We start from the raw sequence: 9,219 nt of genomic DNA, 5'->3' as shown, positions 1-9,219 counted from the left end.
TTAAAGAAATTTTCACTAGATGACTTGAATAGCTGTTTGGAAATACTTTGCATGACACACCGTGACCACAGTGTATTCATATAATACCGTTTCATTTGTGAATGATTAAGATTGCTGTATTATTATGAAGGGATCCAGGAAGCAATGTCTGCACAAAATAGATAATATATTGAACACAATATTTGACACTTCAACAGCAGCAAATACATTAAATGACAAATAAAAGAGCAGGTGCATTCGTCCCCTAGGTTTTTGACGAAATATAACAATAAATAAAAACTTCTGTAAAATAACAACAAAGTTGTAAACATAGTTGAACAAAAATATTAAATATGACAAGAGTTGTTCACAAACTATAACAATAAATAAAAACCTCAGTAAAACAATAAAGTTGTCAACATATTTGAACTTAAATATTAAATCTGTCAAATAAAAGTGCAAGTGCATTAGTCCCCTGAGTTGTTTACACAAAATATAACAATATAAAACTGCAAAACTGCAACAAAGTTGTAAAAATATTTAAAAAATATTAAGTATCAAAACTTTATGTGCAGCTGTACTATAGTTATTTGAAAAATACGATTTACAATTAATTTAAATATAAAAGAAACAGAAACTCAATTGAACTTGTAAATAATTGAACTGAATAACAGCAAATAACTGATGAATAACAGAACCATTTTAACTCCCAAATTTCCTGCCTTCCTGATAGCTGTCACATGAATAAAAAGAAGAAAAGACATTCCTGCAGCTGTGTTATATATTTGTCTGCATATCGTCCACCTTCCTTGCTCAGCAATTCTCAACTGGGTCTCATAGGTTTTTGGCCAAGACTACTAGTTTATCCACCATTGCAGGCTTGAGACAAGAACGTTGGCACGTAACAATGTTCCCACCTGTACTAAAAAGCCTCTGATGGGAAGCTCGTAGCAGGAATGCATAGATAGCTGCGTTTTAAATGGTCCCACATGTTCGACGGATTACTTCTTGTTGAGGCAACCATGGCGAGGCACTCTCAACAGGGCTGTTTTTTGTTCCTTATATTCTTGTCGATAGCCAAAATACTTCCAAAACTCCTTTTGGAGACAGTCTTCCCTATTCAACATGTTGCTTGCTTTCACTTTGAAAACGGCCCCTCCTCCCTCCGCTCTGCTGTTCGGCCCCTCCTCCCTCCACTCCGCTGTAGCAGGGGAGGGGGAGGAGCCGATGACTGCGAGTTGGAGGGAATGAGAGGAGGCTGTGCGCTCCTTCCTCAAAACAAACGTTTGTGGATTTAAAAAAATGAAATGAAAAAACTATCGCACGTCCTTGCGATGGGACTATTGCGCATGCGCACATCGCGATGGCGATGTTTAAACGATATATCGTTCAGGCCTAATGCCGAGCATACTGCATACAGTGCTGCTCGAAAGTTTGTGAACCCCACAGCGATGGTCAGATTTTTTGTAAAAAAAACTAAAATAACCTTATTAAATGTTAAGTTATACCCAAATCCACAATACTGACATTCCAAATAATGGACTGAAACAAAAGAAATAGTTATATTGTCATTCTTTATTTAACAAAAGTGGTTGATTTAAGAAAAACTCAGATACCATGTGTGCAAAAGTATGTGAACCCCTTCAGTTAATAGGATATTGCGCCTCCTTTTGCAGAGATTACCTCAACCAAACGGTTTCTGTAGTGACTAATCAGCCTCTCACATCTACTTTGGGGGATTTTTGCCCATTCTTCCTTGCAGAACGCAGTCAGTTGAGAGAGGTTTGATGGGCGTCTGGCATGAACTGCTCGCTTCAGGTCCCGCCACAGCATTTCAATGGGATTTAGGTCAGGACTTTGACTGGGCCAGTCCAGAACACGAATCTTCTTCTTTTTCAGCCATTCCTTGGTTGTATTGCTGGAATGCTTTGGATCATTATCATGTTGCATGATCCACCTTCTGCCAAGCTTTAACTTCAAAACAGATGGCGTCAGGTTATGTTCTAGGATTTGACAATATTCCTCAGAATTCATGATTCCCTGGACTATGTGGAGTTGTCCAGGTCCTGAGGATGAAAAGCAAGCCCAGATCTTGACATTCCCACCTCCATGCTTCACTGTTGCGAGAAGGTTCTTTTGGTGGTATGCAGTGTTGACTTTTCGCCAGACATGGCGGTTTTGGTTGTGACCAAACAGTTCAATTTTGCACCTACATCAGTTGATGAAAACTCTTTTTAATTTAGTCTCGACAACACAACTGTTAAAAAAACAACAAAAAAAAACTACTGAATTGACTTGATTAGGAAATCAGGTTGAAATAATAGAAAATTCCAAAATGTTGAGGGGGTTCACAAACTTTTGAGCAGCACTGTATTTGTGTGTGTAAAAAGAAGTAGCTGAGACATGAAGTACATATCAATGTGTTTTATTTTACAAGGTCATTGACAGCCTCCTTAAAATTTACAAAGTTTTCAAAAGACCTGCCAGAAAGTCCCTTGGACGTGGACGCCTTGACCGTGTAGGTCTATTTTTATTTTATTTTATTTTTTAAATATTTTTTGTGACCCTGTGCGGATTGGCCACAAAGCACACAGGCGCGTAGTATTTTACATTGCCAGTCGTCATCATCACCTTGTGGTGGTGGTGATTGTTGTTGTGCTGCTGCTGTTTGCTGCTCCTGCTGCTGATGATGGTGTATTTGCTACAGCAGGTCATGTTGATAATGCTGCTAATGCTGATGCACAAGCTGACGTGAAGGGCGTAGCTGGTGCAACTTTGCCTTTAGCTTGCTACAGAACAAAAAATAAATATCACGGGTAAGCCCTGTAATGCATTATAACAACGGCAAAGGAAATTATGTTATTTTTTTATCGACCTACTGACCTCCTACTCCTTTGTGAGGATGTACAGTCGAAATCGCTTAACGTGACATTGATGTCCTACTCTGTCATCAGTAGCCACTGACGCACAAAGCAGAAGGTTTCCTGGACCATCTTCCATTCTTCTGCGCTTTCGGCCTGGAGATCGTTACGGAAGAGCTTGGAGAGGTCATAAAACTGCCACATCTCCTCGAACGTGAAGGACCGGAAGCGGCCATGCCCGCAGATGGCCCGGTCGATGTTCTGCTCCAAGTGGCATGACACCGGAGGGAACATATCCACGTAGCGTAGAAGCTGCTCCTTCAGCCACCACTCCCCAGTTTTGGTGTCGCACATTCCCTTCTGTCGTCGCCTCTCCTTTACGTGGCCATCAAGGAGACCTTTTAAGAGAGCATGCAGTAGTTGTTTTAAACAGATTTTTTTTTTTGGGGGGGGGGGTAACAAAGACACACAATCCACTGCCTATTATCAATTTCTTATTTATACTCACTACTTGACATAGCCGACATCTTCCTCCATAAGCCACATGAAGGTCTTGCCTTTGTATTTCCCAAAGGTCACCGTGAGGTGGCCGAGAATCGGCTGGTCTGTTGGAGCTGCGTTGACGGCAAGGCAGTTATTCCTAGCTGTTAGGCGTTAAAAAAACCATCAAACAAGAAGTAATAATATAGCTCAATTAATTTTTTAAATGAAGGAGATGTTTTTTTTTTTTTTTTTTTTTTAAAGGCATCAGGAACAATACCTTGTTTGTACATGTACTTCTCAGGCATGGTTTAGGCAGCAAAGCATGGTGGCCGGTCATCGCTTCTGAAGTACACTGAGAAACACCAAGGCAAGTGTCAACACAAAAGCAGGACATGACACGGAGGAAAAATTCTAGATGATGGTAATAATAAAATTGCGTTTTTGTTGGTTGTGAAGAGGATGCCTCCAATCCTAGCTGGCTATTAGAAAAAGAAAAATGACGATGTTCAGAGATGTTAAAATGTTGAGAGGGGTGTCTTGAGTTCATCTAATTCCCAAATTCCAAATAAAAACAAAGTTATTGGGGAAAATGCAAAATTGGCCCACTTACAAAATTATGACGTTAATGGAGTACAGTATTTCTGTTTTGTTTAACTTTTTTTGTAATCCAAATAGGGAGCATTTACAGTGTGGGCATCATACTAGGGAGGATCACGTCACAACAAAAAATGCATTGAACACAAGTGAAATGAATGAGTTATTGGTTAAATTTGTGACTAGTTACAAGTAATACAAGACGTATAGCACACGGAGTCATTGAATGTTAATGTTACGTGCGTGCCTGCACATGGCTAATTATTATTAGCGCGGCGCAACGCGCACAACACGGCTTATCCACACACCAGCTAGCCTAGCTAGCGTTAGCTCGAATCGGTAATTGAAAAACAACACTCGGTTTGCATCATTTTTGGCGAATTTCATAAACAATATTTACCTTTTCAGCTTGTCGATTGAGTGCGTGGGTCTTTTCGCCGATTGCGTCTTTTGGGCCAACCGCAGGCGCGTCGTAAGGAGGAGGCGGGCTGCCGCGGTCTGCGTTCGCGGAGCCAATCACGGGCGTCCGTGGTCGTAGGCGAGGAGAGCCGATTGGCCGCGGCCGAAAAAAGGAGGCGGGCCGCGGTCCACATTTTGGCCAACGGCGACGTGGGATTATCTACAGCAAAAGGAGGAGGCGGACCGCGGTCTACGTTTCGGCCAACGGCCGCGCGCCGTCTACGCTCGTCCACAGTCTACAGTTGCAACTAGTGAAAAACTCATTGAACCGCTCAGCAGAGGGATGATGAGAGCAAGATTAGATGTCTAATACTGCACTATATGTGGCACATTTTTAACAGGCTTTTTGTCCGCTAAATAAGTCTTTTTAAGACTACTTTCTCAATTTCAAGCCTATTTGAAAGTCATACTTGGGAAAATTCAGACTTAAACCGGACTTCTTAATGAATATTTGTGATGTCTATGCTTAAACCAATTTAAGACCATTTTAAAAGGAAAAAAAATAGACATTATAAGCCTGTTAAAAATGCTACCTACAGTGACAGTACTATTTAAAGGATGGTAGTCTATTACGGATATAAAAAAATATATTTTTTGAAAGACTTGGAGCAAGAACTTAATCATTTCTTGCCAAATGTATCACATTTGATACACTTAGGATTTCATGATTTTGAGACAAATTCAGAATTTAGAACTTTCCTCAAAAAAAAAAAAAAAAAAAAAAATGAATGCAAGTCAACTCATGCATCTGCATGTTCCATGAGAAAAACATGATTTAACAAGGAAAATAGATATTAGAGCGCTTATTACACATTTTTCTTTACAAATTTGGAAAAAAAAGGTTTAAGACATTATTTTTCACATTTTGTGATTCTCTGACAATTGCTTCATATTGCAGGCATTAAGGGGTAAAGACCTGCCACATGAATTTTACTACCCTTTTAAACACTTTATTTTATCGTGACAAACCTAACAAGTGATCAATGATGGCAAGAGAGGATAAAGCGCAGCAGCAAATCCTCAGATCTGTTCTTTGGATGCCTTTGAAAGTAAATAGTGACACTGAGAGCAATCAGGAGTTCAATTATGTGAAGTGAGGAGACCAAGTAAGTTTCAGACATTTTTTTTATTTAAATAGACATCTCAGACTCCCAGCCTGTAGGAGGGCACAGGCTATATCTCCTCGAGCCTTCAGAACTTCGGGAAGGTGGGTCTGGTTGTGCCTGTGATCTCCATTGGCCATATACTCTTCCGCAAACTGAAATGGCATTTTAGGCATTCTGTTACATATCAGTGCTAAACAACAACAGCAGCAAAGTTTTATTGCAGAGACTCCGAAATCTTTACCTTTAATGTGAAAACCCCACAGCTACTGTTGTTCTGCTGCTTGTTATGGGCCACAGTTTTGGTAGTCCAAGTTTCTATTTGGAACTCACGGCCCGCCAACCTCAAGAAGTTCCTAATTATTGTTTTATAAGCAAAACAATGAACATGAACATTGAACTTTTAACTTCCATATTAACATAATACTAGGAATTTAAACTTTCTGAAGCGGTTACCTCCAATTCCGCAAGATTTTGCTCATATTTGTCCTCGTTACTCAAGGGATCGATGATCACCAGTGTTCTCTCAGAAATGTGGACAATCTATAAAAGGTTAGTTCCTTTGTGTAATTCTGCACAATGACAGATTTATGTAGTTAACTTACTAATGAAATTTAACTTCTGTATGGCATCAGCTAAATTAATAGCTATATATAATTCATTCCAGAATCGGTAGGTCTTAAGAAAATATAAGAAACCCACTAACCACTAAAATCCAATGAGCGCATACAGGACAGGACAAATCCACTTTTTTTCAACAGGGAATTTCCTCTGAAGAACATACAATACCAAATTATTGTTATTTTGGGTTACTGGCGTTAAAATAATATAGCTAAATATTGGCATGAAATAGATTACCTTTCTAACAGGCTGAAATTTTCCCAAAAGCAGACTCCCAGCTACCACAGCAGAGAGTTGGTGAATGGGCTCCTGTTAAAAAAAGGGGTAACAACATTACAACTATACTCCGGCAAAACATAAATGCATTGAGAAAAACTATATCCAGCACTTGCCTGCTGCCTTTCAATGAGGATATGCATGTATGCATCAATTACTTGCATAGCAAAATAAAAAAAAATAAAAAAATTGGCAAAAGGCAAGAATCTTTGTTATTTGCTAAATACTTATTGCTCCCACTGACTTCATCAGACAGACAGCCGTTGCCTTTTAGCATATGAAAAGACGTGTCATATAATTTATACGGTCCAACGACAGCCTCCACCTTGCCTTGGTCCTCTGCAGCCCACAGTAATTTAACTGAAAACACAACATTGTTAAATCAAAAAAAGTAATTATTTACAGCACTTGACCAGATGACCATCCGGTCAAAATTATCTACTGAATAGGCCAAACCACCAAACAAATCCTGTCGGTCGTTCACCAATTTTGTAAGAGCTGTACGAAGTAGAAGGGTACAATTAGATATACATTTTAGAACACCAAAAAAAAAAAAAAAACTTATGTTGCTATTTGTCCTCTCAGCCAGCCCATTCGTTTTAGGATGATATGCAGCTGTAACACTCCTTTCAATGCACAGGAGGGCACAAAGGTTATCGTTGAGCTGAAAAATTGATACATTGTAAATAAATCCAATTAAAAAAATAAAAAATACAAAATAAATAAAAAAGGGGGAAAACAACAATGCCAAAATCCCACTGTGAAAATAATTTAATGCATTCAGATACCTAATTGACAAATTCTCTTCCTTGGTCGGACAGGATTCTTTGGGGGCATCTGTGTCTATAAACAATTGAGCAGATCCGTTATGCCACTTCTGATGCTGTTTTGGTTTTTAAAGGAAAGGCCTCAACCCACTTGGAAAAATAATCGGTGGCAGTAAGAATGTACTGAAAGCCATCCTTGGTTTTTGGGAGAGGCCCAGTCAGGTCTATCCCAACCAACTCCCAAACAGCAGACACCTGTGAAAGGCAAATCCAATATTGAACATATCTCTTACAGCTATTCCTACACAATCTGAAGAGCACCATGTTTTATCTTTGAAGTTTTTAACTTAATCTGGGTAGATGGCTCCCACCTTGATATGAAGGGAACACATAAAAACCTAATTTTCACGCATGTCCAAATATTAAATACATGCGTGACATTAGACAAAGCTGTTTCCAATTTTTCACGCATGTAATAAAAACCAGAAATACATTTCTTTATTTGATTACACACGGTCACGATAAAAATATACCTTAATGCTTTGTAATGGCTGTGTCACACATAGCCAAAGAGTTACCAGTCCTCTGACATCCGTCGTATTCAGAGACCTTAAAACAAATCGTTATGAGAAACGGGTCAGGTTAATAAGATCTGAAATAGCTGACCAAAATTAGTTAGTGACAAAATGCAGAAATAAACCATCACATACCCATCAGTCAATGTCCACTGTCATGCCATCCCAATAATTTCTGGAGTACATTGAGGATCTGGTTTTAACAGTGCCTGTGTGTGCACCAATTGAAGCCGAGTGTACTTCATTAAACAGTGATCGTGCTTCTGTTCGGGACTGGATCACAAATACACACAAATAACAATTATATAGCTGTATATACACACACACACACATATATAATTATAAATAACAGCAACATCACAAATACTTTGCCTACTCACCCTTCAGTTTGAGCTTCTGCATATATCTTCTTAAAGCACATTTCTGAGATTCACTATAAATTAGGGAATTCACCCCTAGACATAAAATTGAAATCTCCTGGAACCTCTTCTCCATGTTGTACACCAACTGTAAAGCACATGCACAGAAAGACAACTTTGAAAAATGACTTCCAAATACTTTATACATACACTCCCGAAAACAATGATTAGCAGTTAAGCTTTTTTGAAAATTTTTAATATATATAGGACTTAGCTTTCTCAAAATATAATGGCTTAATTGGGTCACTAGCCATTTGTAGATATGGTAAATTTCTGTATGATTTCAAGCACGAAACTCCATTAAAACCCAGGTGACCCAAATGTTTAATGCTTATATCATACAATGCTAACTTCCGTACGCTGTTAACCCGCTATAATGTAAAAAAAATCTCTCTTGAACAATAACCGAATCGCCATTAAAACCTTGGCGACTCACATGTTTACTGCTTATCATTCGACGTTAACTTCATTACGCTTTTGTCTTGCAATATCATCAATATTCCAATTCAGTCTTTCGTGTATATGTATTTGCTTACAGAGGTTAGCGGCCAAAACGCACTATACAATGAATATACTTTAGAAATATTACTCCCTTCCAACGACAACAATAGAGGCAAGGAAGCACGTGTTTACTCCTTATCATGAGACGTTAACTTTATTACGCTTTTGTCTTGCAATATCAACAATATTCCAATTAAGTATTTCGTGTATATGTAAATGCTTACAGAGGTTAGTGGTCAAAAGGCACTATAAAAAGAAAATACTTTAGAAATTTACTCACCTGAACGACAACAGCAGGAACTGCGTCGTTGTCTAAAAGGAATCTCCAGCCGGACTTGAAGGCGCACAGCAGTGACGTAATGAAACAGCCCAGCCCTTGTGATTGGCTGTTTAAGAAGAAGACGTCTGATTGGCTGAAGACGGGCTCCAGTTAAAAAAATGCATGTGTTCTTCTCAGTTGCGCATGACGAGTATCAAAACGATCAACACACTCCTAAGTGGGAATTTGAAATTGGAAGCACGTTCCAAATGCGCGTAAAACAATTCACACACACATTTGATGAATGTGTTTGTGTTTCGCG

At 38.9% G+C, this 9,219-nt stretch overlaps 3 long non-coding RNA genes across 6 annotated transcripts; all 3 read right to left on the bottom strand.

Annotated features, from left to right (window-relative positions):
- Positions 1-5,580: 5,580 nt before the first annotated feature.
- Positions 5,581-6,445, bottom strand: LOC130919938 (uncharacterized). Of its 3 annotated transcripts, XR_009064041.1 has the most exons (5): positions 6,338-6,418; positions 6,186-6,250; positions 5,936-6,022; positions 5,724-5,835; positions 5,581-5,634 (listed from the first exon to the last, which is right to left on the bottom strand). It is a non-coding gene; the product is annotated as an uncharacterized LOC130919938 (long non-coding RNA). The 3 variants fall into 3 exon arrangements; XR_009064040.1 differs by having other exon boundaries at positions 6,186-6,445; XR_009064039.1 differs by lacking the exons at positions 6,186-6,250; positions 6,338-6,418 and having other exon boundaries at positions 5,936-6,157.
- Positions 6,446-6,965: 520 nt separating this feature from the next.
- LOC130919939 (uncharacterized) lies at positions 6,966-7,741 on the bottom strand. Of its 2 annotated transcripts, none has more exons than XR_009064043.1 (4): positions 7,677-7,741; positions 7,295-7,398; positions 7,165-7,219; positions 6,966-7,002 (listed from the first exon to the last, which is right to left on the bottom strand). It is a non-coding gene; the product is annotated as an uncharacterized LOC130919939 (long non-coding RNA). The 2 variants fall into 2 exon arrangements; XR_009064042.1 differs by having other exon boundaries at positions 6,979-7,040.
- A 104-nt stretch (positions 7,742-7,845) lies between these two features.
- Positions 7,846-8,957, bottom strand: LOC130919940 (uncharacterized). Its single transcript, XR_009064044.1, has 3 exons — positions 8,919-8,957; positions 8,099-8,225; positions 7,846-7,991 (listed from the first exon to the last, which is right to left on the bottom strand). It is a non-coding gene; the product is annotated as an uncharacterized LOC130919940 (long non-coding RNA).
- Between the last annotated feature and the right edge of the window lie 262 nt (positions 8,958-9,219).

Source organism: Corythoichthys intestinalis, chromosome 8 (genome assembly GCF_030265065.1).
Source record: "Corythoichthys intestinalis isolate RoL2023-P3 chromosome 8, ASM3026506v1, whole genome shotgun sequence".
Taxonomy (NCBI): Eukaryota; Metazoa; Chordata; class Actinopteri; order Syngnathiformes; family Syngnathidae; genus Corythoichthys; species Corythoichthys intestinalis.
The sequence above is the reverse complement of the archived record's forward strand: the minus strand, read 5'-3'. Positions and strand labels throughout refer to the sequence as shown.